Raw genomic sequence first — 12229 nt, forward strand, 5'->3', positions numbered from 1 at the left:
CATTTGAAAGATTAACCTATACTGTTGCTTTGCCAAAAAAGCTATTAAATCAATAAATAATAATAATAATAATAATAGAAAAACCTATAGTGACTGACAAAAAGTAGCCTATTTGATGACTATAGGATATTTCAAAGGTTTAAGTCAGCATAAAATTAATTAATTTAGCCTATCTATTTTATAAATGCATATTATAGATATTTGTGCTTATAGCTTATTTTGAACTAATTATATTTGCATAAGTTTATTTATTTATTTATTTATTTTAAAATGCCATTTCTGGACATTCAAGCTTGAACACCACCCCTTCAAGCTTGTGTTAATCTGCCTCCACTTTTGAGTGCAATTACCACATCTCAAAATCCAATCAACAATGTATTTTACAGGGGGCCAATGTTTCGGAAAACATTGAAGCTTCCCCGGGCGCCGCCATTGATTAGCAGAACATCACCTGCTGTTAGCATTCCATTGACTCCCATTCATTTTGGCGTCACTTTGACAGCGAATAACTTTGAGGCGTTTAAAGACTCCATTTGTACATTATTTATTTCTAAAGAAACACGAAAATGTATAAAAGGCTCCATTACCTTGTATCTTACGTTATGGCCCCGTAGAAGCCGTTTTTGTAAAAATAGGCTAACGATTGCGTCATAACCACGCCACTCTCACAGTAGAGAGATTACCGTATGGACAGGAGGAGAAGCTCGCGGGCAATCGGGGGGACGTGAAGGCAAAATGACAAAATAATTAATCAGAATACTTAGCAAAAGTTGCTCCTGCTCCTAGCTCATGGACACCTCCTACTCACACTTTCCGTCTCTGCAAGTTTCGGAAGGGAATGATTCAGATTTCTCTTGGCACAGCTACTAGAAGACAGATGGGTTGCTCACGTCAGATCTACGTCGTCAAGCTCAGTTTGAGTCTGCGCACTATTCTCCGTTGAATCCAATGGGGTCGCTGTGTCCATTTCTTTTACGGTCTATGGTATTTTATGATACATAGAATCAAATCTCCACCCTACATGTTTTATTTCCGATAATCCATTATACTCGGATGTACATCACGATACAGAAGAAAAGACTTTAACTGTAATCACATTTTTGCATCGTGATAGCTCTCTCAATGGAGACAAAACTGTAAAATTGTGTAAAATTATATTTACACAAACTATTTGGAAATACATTAAACAGTTGCGATTTGAGGAACGTGCACCTATATGTTCAGTCAACACATTCGTTTGCGCGTTGTCTCAAGGCCACGCCCACAACAGGGGACATATCATGAATATTCATGTATACTTCACCCACCGAAAGTTTTTCCACAGGAACTGAATATTAGGCTACTCAACATGGGCTATGCAGTAAACATACAAAAAATGTTATAGTATTGGTTGCTGGTTGATAATGTAAGCTAATCGTCCATTTAACCCGGGAACATAAAAAAAGAGAGAGGGGATTTTAAATGTAAGTAATTTCCTGTCAATTCATAAGCAGACAACGCGCGCGCAGTGCCTGTATTATGGTATTTAGTTGGAACGCCAAGTTACATAAATGTCGAACAATGATAATACCACAGTTGTTTTTTTTTATAGGACTTATTTTGGTTTGTACATGTTTACCTGCAGTACAGCGTCATTCACACTCTGCAGGCGGAGGTGTTGAACTTGACGGTGGTAATATCTTCGTTGCTGACACACACGACTGGACTGGATTGGATTAGCAGGTGGTGTTTCAGTGGATTGACGGTAAATATCCTCTTATTTTCTTTTTGCTTTTTGTTCTGTGTTATAAAGTATCCTGTTTTACAGAGTTAGAAACACCACAGAGACCATTAGTGAGTGAGTGAGTAAGCTCAGCTGTCCGCATGATTCATTTTAAATAGTGAACTGATTCAGACTGTTTGGCTTATTCATTTCACCATTTCATTGAAAAGAAACGACTCGTGATTGGCTGACGAAACAGACATTGATTCTATAGTTCTGGTTCAGAAAACAACGGACAAGGCCTGTTTGTACAAGTTATTATAGCCTGTTGTTCAGTTTTATTTTACTAGCGTTTGTAGTATAACTTTTTCTCGGTTCCTCTTGAGCTTAGACACGTGCAACAACAGAACATTCGTAGAATCTGAGTGTGTAATATTTACAAAGAATATTTTAGTCTGTTTCATTTCTCCCTCTGATAGCCTCTTTTTTTATAGCTTTTTATGCCATATTAAATAGTTATGGTTAGGTTAGCTGACCTGATAAAACATGTGACAGATATAGGGTAGTGTGGCTATTAAATGAATCTTTCAACTTTATCATCTCTATATAATACAAAAAAGAAAAAAAGTTTTGAGCAGCAGACATGAATTTTCACGATCGGTTCAGGGAATTATGGTAGAGTAAAACTGCATTTAAATTCAATCCATGACCTGCACTTGGGGCAAGAATTGAGAGTGATAATTTGGGTAGGACAATGTCCACTCCAATCCTGTCCATTGCAATGGCCCACAAGTAATACAGACTAAATAATACACAATAATATTGAATGGTGGCATCTGCATTTAGTATGCCAGATTGAAACTTTTAATTTAAAAATAAAAAAGGACAGAGTGGAGCAATTCTCTGACAAATCACTCCCACACCATCGAGAGCTTCAAATACCAACATCTGTCACTGTGACTGTCATTCTCAACTCTTGAGAATGTATCACATACAACAGAGATTTGTTGAATTATGCAGAAATTACTTTGAGTCTGATCTAACTCTTTATTTGAATATTCCTCAGACATGATAGCAAGTGACATTTAGAACCTGAACCCAAATTAACGTTTGCGAGGGCTGTAGAAAGTGAGAGAACAAAAGCCTTTTCATGTTGCACCTGGCATAAAATACACAGAGTGGAGTCCATAATTCTGAGATAACACTGAAATCCTATGAATTTTTATGCAAGTAATATAATTAATGAACACTGAGTATTAAATTAGAATTTAAAATGAAAGTATATTCCCTAGCGTTCTCAGATTTGTGGGCCTTGTGTGTTTGTTGTTCTGGCAGACTGTTTACTTGGTTTCAGCATGGCTTTCTTACAGTATGCCATTGTTTTTGCTATCAGCTATTTCCATAGTTTGTTTACATTCATAAGCAGAATTTGCTAAAGTTTTACCCATAACACTGAATGAAACAAGAAAAAAAAAACTCTTTTGATAACTAGTAAGTCAGCTCCGCTCTTTTGGAGGCATGGTACAGTTGTGTGCACCCTGATCAGTAAGTGAGTCATCTCTCCACACCACAGCGACTAAGAGCTTCCTTGAATGTGACGGGGGACACTCCTGCTGTGCTGTCTGCAGGCCAAATGTCACTGTATGATGTATTGTAGGCACTGAGCGGCAGGAAACCGTCACGTGAAAGTCAATGCCATAACACTAGATGTCCCAATGACAATTTATGGCCGTCAGGCAAAGTTATGATCACTATCCCAATAGGTGATGACACAACATTCCATTTTCCAGTGCTCCCCTTTCTCTAGGTCTCTCTCTCTCTCTCTCTCTCTCTCTCTCTCTCTCTCTCTCTCTCTCTCTCTCTCTCTCTCTCTCTCTCTCTCTCTCTCTCTCTCTCTCTCTTTCTCTTTCTCTTTCTCTGTCTCTGTCACTCTCTCTCCCTCTCCAGATTGCACCGTCAAAATCTGTAATGTGTCAGTAACGCATGGCATGACTGAATTCATAGTGCCGAGCTATACTAGTTTGCCTTCAGAGCCTTTGCTCATATTTTGAAGTGATTCTGCTAGTAATTCTGCCTGACTCCCAACCAGTCATGTGAAACAGGGGTTGTCCAAGAGGAATGAAAAGATAAGCATCGATTGCAATACATAAAACCTGAATCTGATAAATGACGTGGTGAAGTGGATCAATAATGGATTGCTTCGAAATATTTTTTTATTTATATTTAACCCACAATGATTTGTCAAAAAAGCAAAACACATTTATTTTTAAATTATGTAATGTTTATTTTACATTGTTTGATAATTTAATGTAGAAAATATAATTTATTTGGATTATTATTATTATTATTATCATCATCATCATCATCATCATCATCACACACATGTATACCTTGTGTGTGTATGTGTATTTTTATTGTTAATTTTTTTTTTCTACTTTTTTCTTAAAGTTGTTATCCTATCTGCTTATGGTTCTGAACTATGAAGTGGGCAGCTTGCTTTCCCCACTGACATTAAGGCAATTAAGCAAACATATTTTTCTGTGCACTAGTTTGTGGTGATAGTGTGCATTCTGTTTTAAGCACTTCTTGTGACTTAGTCCGTTGTGACTTCAAACTAATTGAGCTGTTGACTGTGACGATAGAAACCCAACAGAAGAGTCCCAGAAATACTTGATGGGAGAGGAATTGCTGGAGGCTTACACACACACACACACACACACACACACACACACACACACACACACACACACACACACATACACGCACACACACACCCTTTCAGATTTATAATTCTTAGATTTGCTAAAGGACAAACAAGATTTAAGCTGAGACTCTCTATATTATTCTTGTGCCTCTGACATTTCACTATTTTTCAAACACTATAGAAGTAGAGCATAGTTTTATGTATTTCTTTGAGAGGTTTTGACTGAAAGAACATTATAAGTCAATATAAGATGAAAATATGTATTGTCTTTTGAGAGTTTATATTAGATGTTGAGTCTGTGATGTTAACAATACACATAATCATGACATATTGTTAGTGGGTATTATTAGAGTTCCTTAATTTTCTTCATTCTGGTTCGAATAAAGAAGATTGCGGCATTTATTTGCCCTTTCTTTGTTAAATCTGAATTACTGTCAGTGTTGTTGTGTGTTTGGTTTACATCAATGAGGTGTCATTCTGTTCATTATTTTCATATTGATTGTTTGTCCTGCATCAATCTTCATTTCCTTGCCATGACCATTGTTCTTTAATTGACCTCGGATGAGATTTAATCTTGCTTCTCATTGTGGGCTTATTATTAGATCTATCAGTTTAAATCCACATTGCATTTGCATATGCACTTGCCTACTGTAATTATGGAATCTTAGGGGTGAACTTGGGGAAATATTAGAGAAATTTATCTTGATAATATTTTTATTTGGCTGGCTATGTAGAAAGGACTTTAAGAGCCAAGAAACACCATTTGTCAGAACCTACTAAACGCATTTAAACTTCTATTTTATTAATCTTGTGCAAGAGCTTTCAGGCTTAAGCAGGTGAACTGTGTGTGATCACCTTGTGTGGGTGATCTATTTTTTTGTCAACAAGTATAGGAAACAAAATCCACATCATACAATTAGCCTACAAGAGAGGACAGAATTATCGAATGTAATTATGTTAATTGTACATTTAAATGCATGGTTTATAATACATAGAAATACTTAGTCACCATCTATCTTACAAACAAATAAACACCCCTAAACTAAACATCTTTAAAACAAAACAAATTTATTTGGTAAATAAATCTTGTAAGATTTGCTTCCAAGAGGGTACATTTACTACCCCATTGGTATTTTTCATTAAATATGTATCTATATATTTATACGCAAACTGTTTGATAACAAAACAAAAATCCTCAAAACAGTTGGTTATGAAACATGTCATGACACCAGGACACTTGCTAATGAGTCAAATTAGACAAACACAAGAACAAAATGCAAGGCAAAAGGGGTGAAGTTATATTACCAGGTTTACCACAGGGAGAAAAAAGCTGCAAATAAGAATGAACTCCAGTGGAGATGAGAGGAACTTCGTGAAGCAGACACATTATCTCTGCTGTGCATCCCAAAACATTGGGCTTCATCTGCCTCCATACCAACAGACTGTGGAAATAATTACTGCATCAATCTGATTGGTGTAGAAAGTGGGGCATGTGCAAAACAGCTGGAAGTTGATCAGGTTGATCATGCAACTCAAACTCTCACAAATTTCTTGCTACCACTCACAATCAGGCCACCATGTATAGCACCCATTAAGTATATGTGTATCGTTTAAATTGCTCCAAGCCTGCATTTGTTGCATCAAAGACACAGTAAAAACGGTAATATTGTGAAATATCATTACAATTAAAAATTACTTCTTTTTTTTTTTTTTTTAGTTTATTCATATAATGGCAAAGCTGAATTTTCATCAGACATTACTTTAGTCACTTTTTTTTCAGTTTTCTTTGATGAATAGAAAGTTCAAAAGAACAGCATTTATTCGAAATAGATTTTTTGGACTCATTTGTTTTTAAATTAATCTTTTCAAACAAAGTCTTACAGACCCCAAATGTCTGAATTGTAGTGTATTCTCTGAAAAAAATAAGACTTACAACAAGTAAATAGTTGTAAGGTTGTTTAGATTTTATTTCATTTTTACTTGAATATTTTAGATGCATGATATTTTGAAACCAAGCAGATTAGATTAAGAAAATGATTTTAAATTATTCACTGAGCATTTTCATTATGCCTGTTTATCTTGCACCAGATGTTCTTCAGTGGCCTTGTAACCTTGAAGAACCTGTTGCCCAACGAACAGTTGCATTGTTTAAAAAAAACATATTTTTTAGAGAGATCAGACAAGTTATTGTTTTGTCTATGCTCATTTTTACCATCTTATCACCATGAAATTGAATATAAATATCCACTTATATCAGTTTCCATTCTGTGGGCATGCAAAAAAAAAAAAAAAAAAAATCCACATGAGGAAGCTGAGCTGACAGCGGGATAAAAACAACTTAGCAAGCAAGTTTAATTGAATGTTTATCGACGAGCTATAGCAGCGGGGGATCTTAGTGACCAACACAGTTAGACACCAGCAATGTTTTTTGTTTTTTTTTGCTTTCCCAAGAGGCACAATAAAGCTCTTACGAGCCGCTCCATTTCCTCACGCCTCCCCTTTATCGTCTCCATGAGCAGGGGCCAGTCGCACACAGAGGGTCCGCATTATGTGACCAATCAATTAAACCCTGACTGAGGCATGGCACACACTTCTGTCAAGGTTCTGTCTCATGGTTACACATTCCCCTTAATCTCCATACAAACACTTAACTGAATTCATCAGGGTCCCTTTAAGACATTTCATCTCGCTGATTAATGTTGGTCAGAGAACAAATTCCACTTTGTGTTTTTCATATACCTGCTGGCAAACCTGAATTTTCAGCAACTATTGTCCCAATCTTCAGTGTCACATGATCCTTTAGAAATCTTTCTAAAATTGTACATTTGATTATGGAATCCCACAGCAAGCCATGTGTTCCCATTGGTAGTTGCTCATTTGCATAATGTCAACTTGTCACCTCTAGCCGGAAATTGAAAATAAATGGCTTCTAAAGTCTCTTTTTCACTGCAAATTTTCATTGTATTATTATTATTATTATTATTATTGTATAGTTTTAACCATTATACATAATTAGATATTGCAATAAAAAGTCTACAAGCATGAAACAAAATCAGATGCATCGATTACACATTTGAAGCATGCAAATTAATTGTCTCTTTTTTTTTTTTTCCCTCAAGTAAGCCATAGCCTAATTGCACATTGGCTGATGTTTCACGGTATTCATTTCTATGGTCCTATACTGGTTTGTAATTGGAAAGCTAGCTAAACTGCATCACGGTCTAAAATGTACCACAAACCGCTAATTGACTGATTGCTTTTGAAAGTCCTCTGATATATCAGGCATCACTGTAATGTTGTAATCTAGATCAATTGGAGGGCTGCATAAAAATCATTGATGGGCCGGGTTTGGTGTATTCCATGTAATCCAGCAGTCTGCATTCACTGTGACATTAACCATAGGTTCCTGCTATGATTGACAGATCAAGAGTTGATCAATTATTGATTTGGTCATTTGCCCAAGGCAGTCTGGTGTGTCAACAACCTGATGCCCTCCAAGATTTCTTCTTTCTTCAATTCAAGTCATTTCAAACCCTCAGCTCTATATATATTTAACTGCTATGAATCCAGTGCCATGTCCTCTCATTAGTCTCTGGCTAACCCTTGGCCTGGCTGTCAAGACATGTAAGAACTGTTGTTCAGAGCAGCACCTGTTTTTTTAATGGTGTTTTTAAAGTAGGAATAGCAATAATGCCTGAATAATCTCCAGACAAAATGTCTTTTAAAGCTGCTTTACTGTTCAGCATATGAAATTGTATTTGCATGAAAGCAGACAACACTACTAGCTATTTTTTCTCTCTCTCTGTGTTTGGGTAAACACACTGTTTTCCCACAGGGTCAAATGATTCACGTTTAGACCGTAATAAATTGAAATGGTCTTTCATTTGCTTTCTGAGCAACTGCTGGGTGACACACTCTCCTCATCTTCAGCTCAATTTAAATCGCATCCAGAACTGTTGTGGTAGAAACAGCATTGGAAATAAAAGAACAATACATGAAGAATACAAATAAATAAGTGCAGAAGAGATTTGAAATGCAAATGGACTTGGTGCTGAAAGCAGTTTCAAAAGTTTTACTACTGTAACTTTGACCATTTTGTTAACATCACACATTCTGAATGTTCCGATCCAATCTGACTTCTGACCTGTAATGCTGCCTGAATCATAATCATACACTGAACTGAGCTGGACGATGATATCACTGTTTTCTCCAGACCGGCTGTATAGATTTGAACTAACTTTTTTACAACAGAAATGAACATAAATGAACTTACTGAAGCTGGACCATGACACAATTTTCTTCTAGATCTGCTGTATAGCTGAAAACAAACTTTGTTACATTATTCTCCTGTTATCACTGTAAAGCTGCTTTGAAATAACCTGTATTGTATAAGCGCTATATAAATAATGGTGACTTGACTTGACAGTAGATGTTACATTGCATTTTACATTACCGTCACTTTACATTGCTAAAAATCATTTAGTAGCCTATCCTTGCCTTGTTTTTGAATAAATAAATCAAAATAGTATCAAATACATTTCAGAGAAAGTCAAACCTTTTCACTGGCCAAATAGTATTTTTGATTGCTTTATATTTTTAATGTAAACAGATAGGCCTTATTGTGCACTATTGGTCATTATTTGCGCGAAATTATTTGTGGCTTTTTTCATCTATTGTTTTTGAATTCCACATAGCCTATCCATACATTTCTCTTGTCTGACATACTGCTTTTTGCATATAGTGGCTCAAATAAGCCCCTGACTTTTTTTTCTTTTTGCAGAGAGCTTTTTGCTGTTTTGCTGTAGTTTATGTGTGGTATTTCATAAAATAGCTTACAGGACTTTTCAACATCTCAAGTACTCAAATATTCTTATAATTAAATGATCTTTTTTGGGTTGCTGAAAGCACATACAATGACTTGGAAAATTCACTAAACATACTAGCTATTCAGACTTTTGTTTAATGCATTTTTAATTCTAACAGCATTATTAGCAAGTCTTGTCAGAGCGTGAGAGAGAGTGTGAGAGGACGTAGGAGAAGAGCAGTGAAGGTCACATTAGGTAACTAAGTACTCAGCTACATTTACATTGCCAAGATAGATTAGAGTCAGATAAGCTCATTGCGAGTGCTGATACCTCATCTGAGAGGGTGCTCTGGTGTAAAGGCTCTCTGGGATTTGTCAGATAGATAAATATGATAGCGTGAGAGTGGATGGCCAGTGGCCAGTTTGGTTTTAGCTTGGCACACAATGTTACAGCGTGATGCTCCAAGCGTCCATGAGAATGGCCAAATGATAAAACCAAAATATTCACCCAAATTCTAAACCTCTTGACCTCTATATGACTTTATTAAATACTAATTTGCTACATTTATATAGCACTTTTCTCAGCACTCAAAACACTTACATAATGAAGGGGGGAATCTCCTCAACCACCACCATGCAGCATCCACCTGGATGATGCAACGGCAGCCATATTGTGACAGAAAACCCACCACACACCAGCTTACTGGTGGAGAGGAGACCGAGTGATGAAGCCAGTCGGTAGATATGGGGATGATTAGGAGGCCATGATGGACAGAGGCCAATGGGCAAGTTTGGCCAGGATGCCGGAGTTAAACCCCTACTCTTTTTTTGAAATACACCCTGGGATTTTTTATGACCACAGAGAGTCAGGACCTCGGTTTAACATCTCATTCGAAGGACGGTGCTTTTTGACAGTATAGTGTCCCCATCACTATACCGGGCCATTATGACCCATAATGGCCTCACTAACACCTCTTCCAGCAGCAACCTTGTTTTCCCAGGTCTCCCATTCAGGTACTGGGCTGCGTTTCCCGAAAACTCTACGTCGTTCTTAAGTTACACCTTAAGCTGTACCTTATTGTTAATACGTGTTTCCCGAAACGTTCTTAGTTAAGTATACCTTCATACGATCGGAAGGTTGGTCTGGACCACTCTTAGCTTTACCTTATCACTGTTGCAGGTCTATACGAATATAATTCTGAAGTTTTAATACACCCAGACAGTGTTCAATTAGGCTAATTCAAGTGTTTTCATGCAAAGAATAAAATTGTCATTACACTGATTGTTGTTAGATTTTCAATTATATTATTATATATATTATATTATTAAAGCTGCCGTCGGCAACATTTTTTTGATCATATTCAGTGAAATCGACACTATAATCCGACAGAACAACATAAATAAGGTGGTTTTAGAAAAAGACCCGAGCTTCTAACTCCACCTGGAGCGTGTTATTTGTTTTGCAAAAATCCACCGCTCCCGGATCATCGGGTCCAATCAGCGCAGGGGGGTGTGAGATTTGACTGTCAATCACAGGTCGTGCACACGCCAGACGCCACAGATCCCCTCTCCCTCGCGCACGTTACAATATCACATGCACAGGACACGCCTGAAGTGCGCCTGAAGATTGTACGAAGGGTGATGGCGGGAGAGAAAATCTACTAACAAGCTTCCAATTCCTCGGTTATTGCTATCTATGGATAGATTAGCCAGGGCAGCCTACCTCCGAGTCCATGGTGTTGATCGATGCTGAAGAGACGGATGTGTTCAAAGGAAATCAGGTACACACGCACTGACGATGGGCGGGTGCTCGTTGGTAGTGGGGAAGGGGCATGAGAGTTGTAAACATTCAAAATTTTGGCTAAATCGAGCCAGACTTGCCGACTGCAGCTTTAATTTGAATTAAAGAGCGCTTTTAAAGGACAGTGAAGCATAGGCTACTGTCAGTTAAGTCCTAGGCCTATTCGGACGCTAATTGTTTCTCATGGGCTCGTACGATATTTTAAACATTTAAAGGGGTAAGTTGGTGATTTTAGTGCCGTCCGAATCCATAATATCAGTGTTTTTTCTCACCCAACCTGCGAAAAATCCCTGGCCAAATTAGTACCAACTGTTTTTTGACAAACAGGTCGTGTGGTAATTTAATTGCCGTCTGAATCCACATCTCTGAGTTTACAAGAAGAGATTAAAAAATCACTGTTTAAATCCTTTTTGATCACTGCCGAGCACCGTACGTAAGATGTACACTTTTATTACTGAAATGCTGTAAAGTATTTACAAGAACAATATTTCATCGCAGCTCCACCTCCATTTGAAATGGTTATTATGGCAGCAATATATGATACAATTCTAAAATATGTAGGCTAGGCTATTATAGGCTATTATAGTTTGGATTATGTTTTAAAATATCCCATGAGTCCTAATAAATGCAATTTCAACTATTTCTGAAGTGCTTCTTTTATAAAGAACACCACTTTCTCACATACCGCAGTGAAGCAGCCCCTGCACGAGAGAATAATTGATTCTCGAGCCATCGATATCAACCAATTCAGCACCATCGCCACGGACAGCACCCGGTAACGTCGCATATAAGAAGGTATATCTTAAGCAGCTTCCTAAGGTATGGTTCGGGGAACACACCTAGAAATGGTATATCTTTAGTTAAGTTATACCGTAAGAGTCTTCGTAGCGTGCTAAGAGACAACGTTATCGGTAAACGCAGCCCTGACCAAGCTAAACCCTGCTTAGCTTCAGTGGGCTACAGGGTGAGAGCTGCTAAATCTGATCTGTGGTGATGCAAAGACTATTTTACATTCCAAAAATAATTATTTGGTCAACTTAATTCAGTTGTGAAGAGAGTTTCCACTCATTTGATATGGGTATTCTTAACATTAAATAAACTGTGGACTCAATTGAAATACTTGATAGTTTTCTCTTCACATGAAGGTTACACCCTGATAAAGAGAGTGGCTTTTGTTTGATTAATTAAACAGTGAGAAATACATAAAGAACTACATTG

At 37.2% G+C, this 12229-nt stretch overlaps 1 protein-coding gene and 1 long non-coding RNA gene across 2 annotated transcripts in view; one reads left to right on the forward strand and one right to left on the reverse strand.

Moving 5' to 3' along the window:
* The window catches only part of fstl5 (follistatin-like 5), a 150184-nt gene extending 148494 nt beyond the window's left edge, over nucleotides 1-1690 (reverse strand). The window contains exon 1 of the mRNA XM_079892244.1: nucleotides 1619-1690. The gene's annotated coding sequence lies outside the window, so the exon portion shown is untranslated. The remainder of the gene's footprint in view (nucleotides 1-1618) is intronic.
* The window catches only part of LOC307170930, a 38339-nt gene continuing 27549 nt past the window's right edge, over nucleotides 1440-12229 (forward strand). Inside the window, exons 1-2 of the long non-coding RNA XR_013823462.1 lie at nucleotides 1440-1463; nucleotides 1625-1744. This is a non-coding gene — a long non-coding RNA (uncharacterized lncRNA). The remainder of the gene's footprint in view (nucleotides 1464-1624; nucleotides 1745-12229) is intronic.

This window comes from Squalius cephalus (assembly GCF_949319135.1).
Source record: "Squalius cephalus genome assembly, chromosome: 14".
Taxonomy (NCBI): Eukaryota; Metazoa; Chordata; class Actinopteri; order Cypriniformes; family Leuciscidae; genus Squalius; species Squalius cephalus.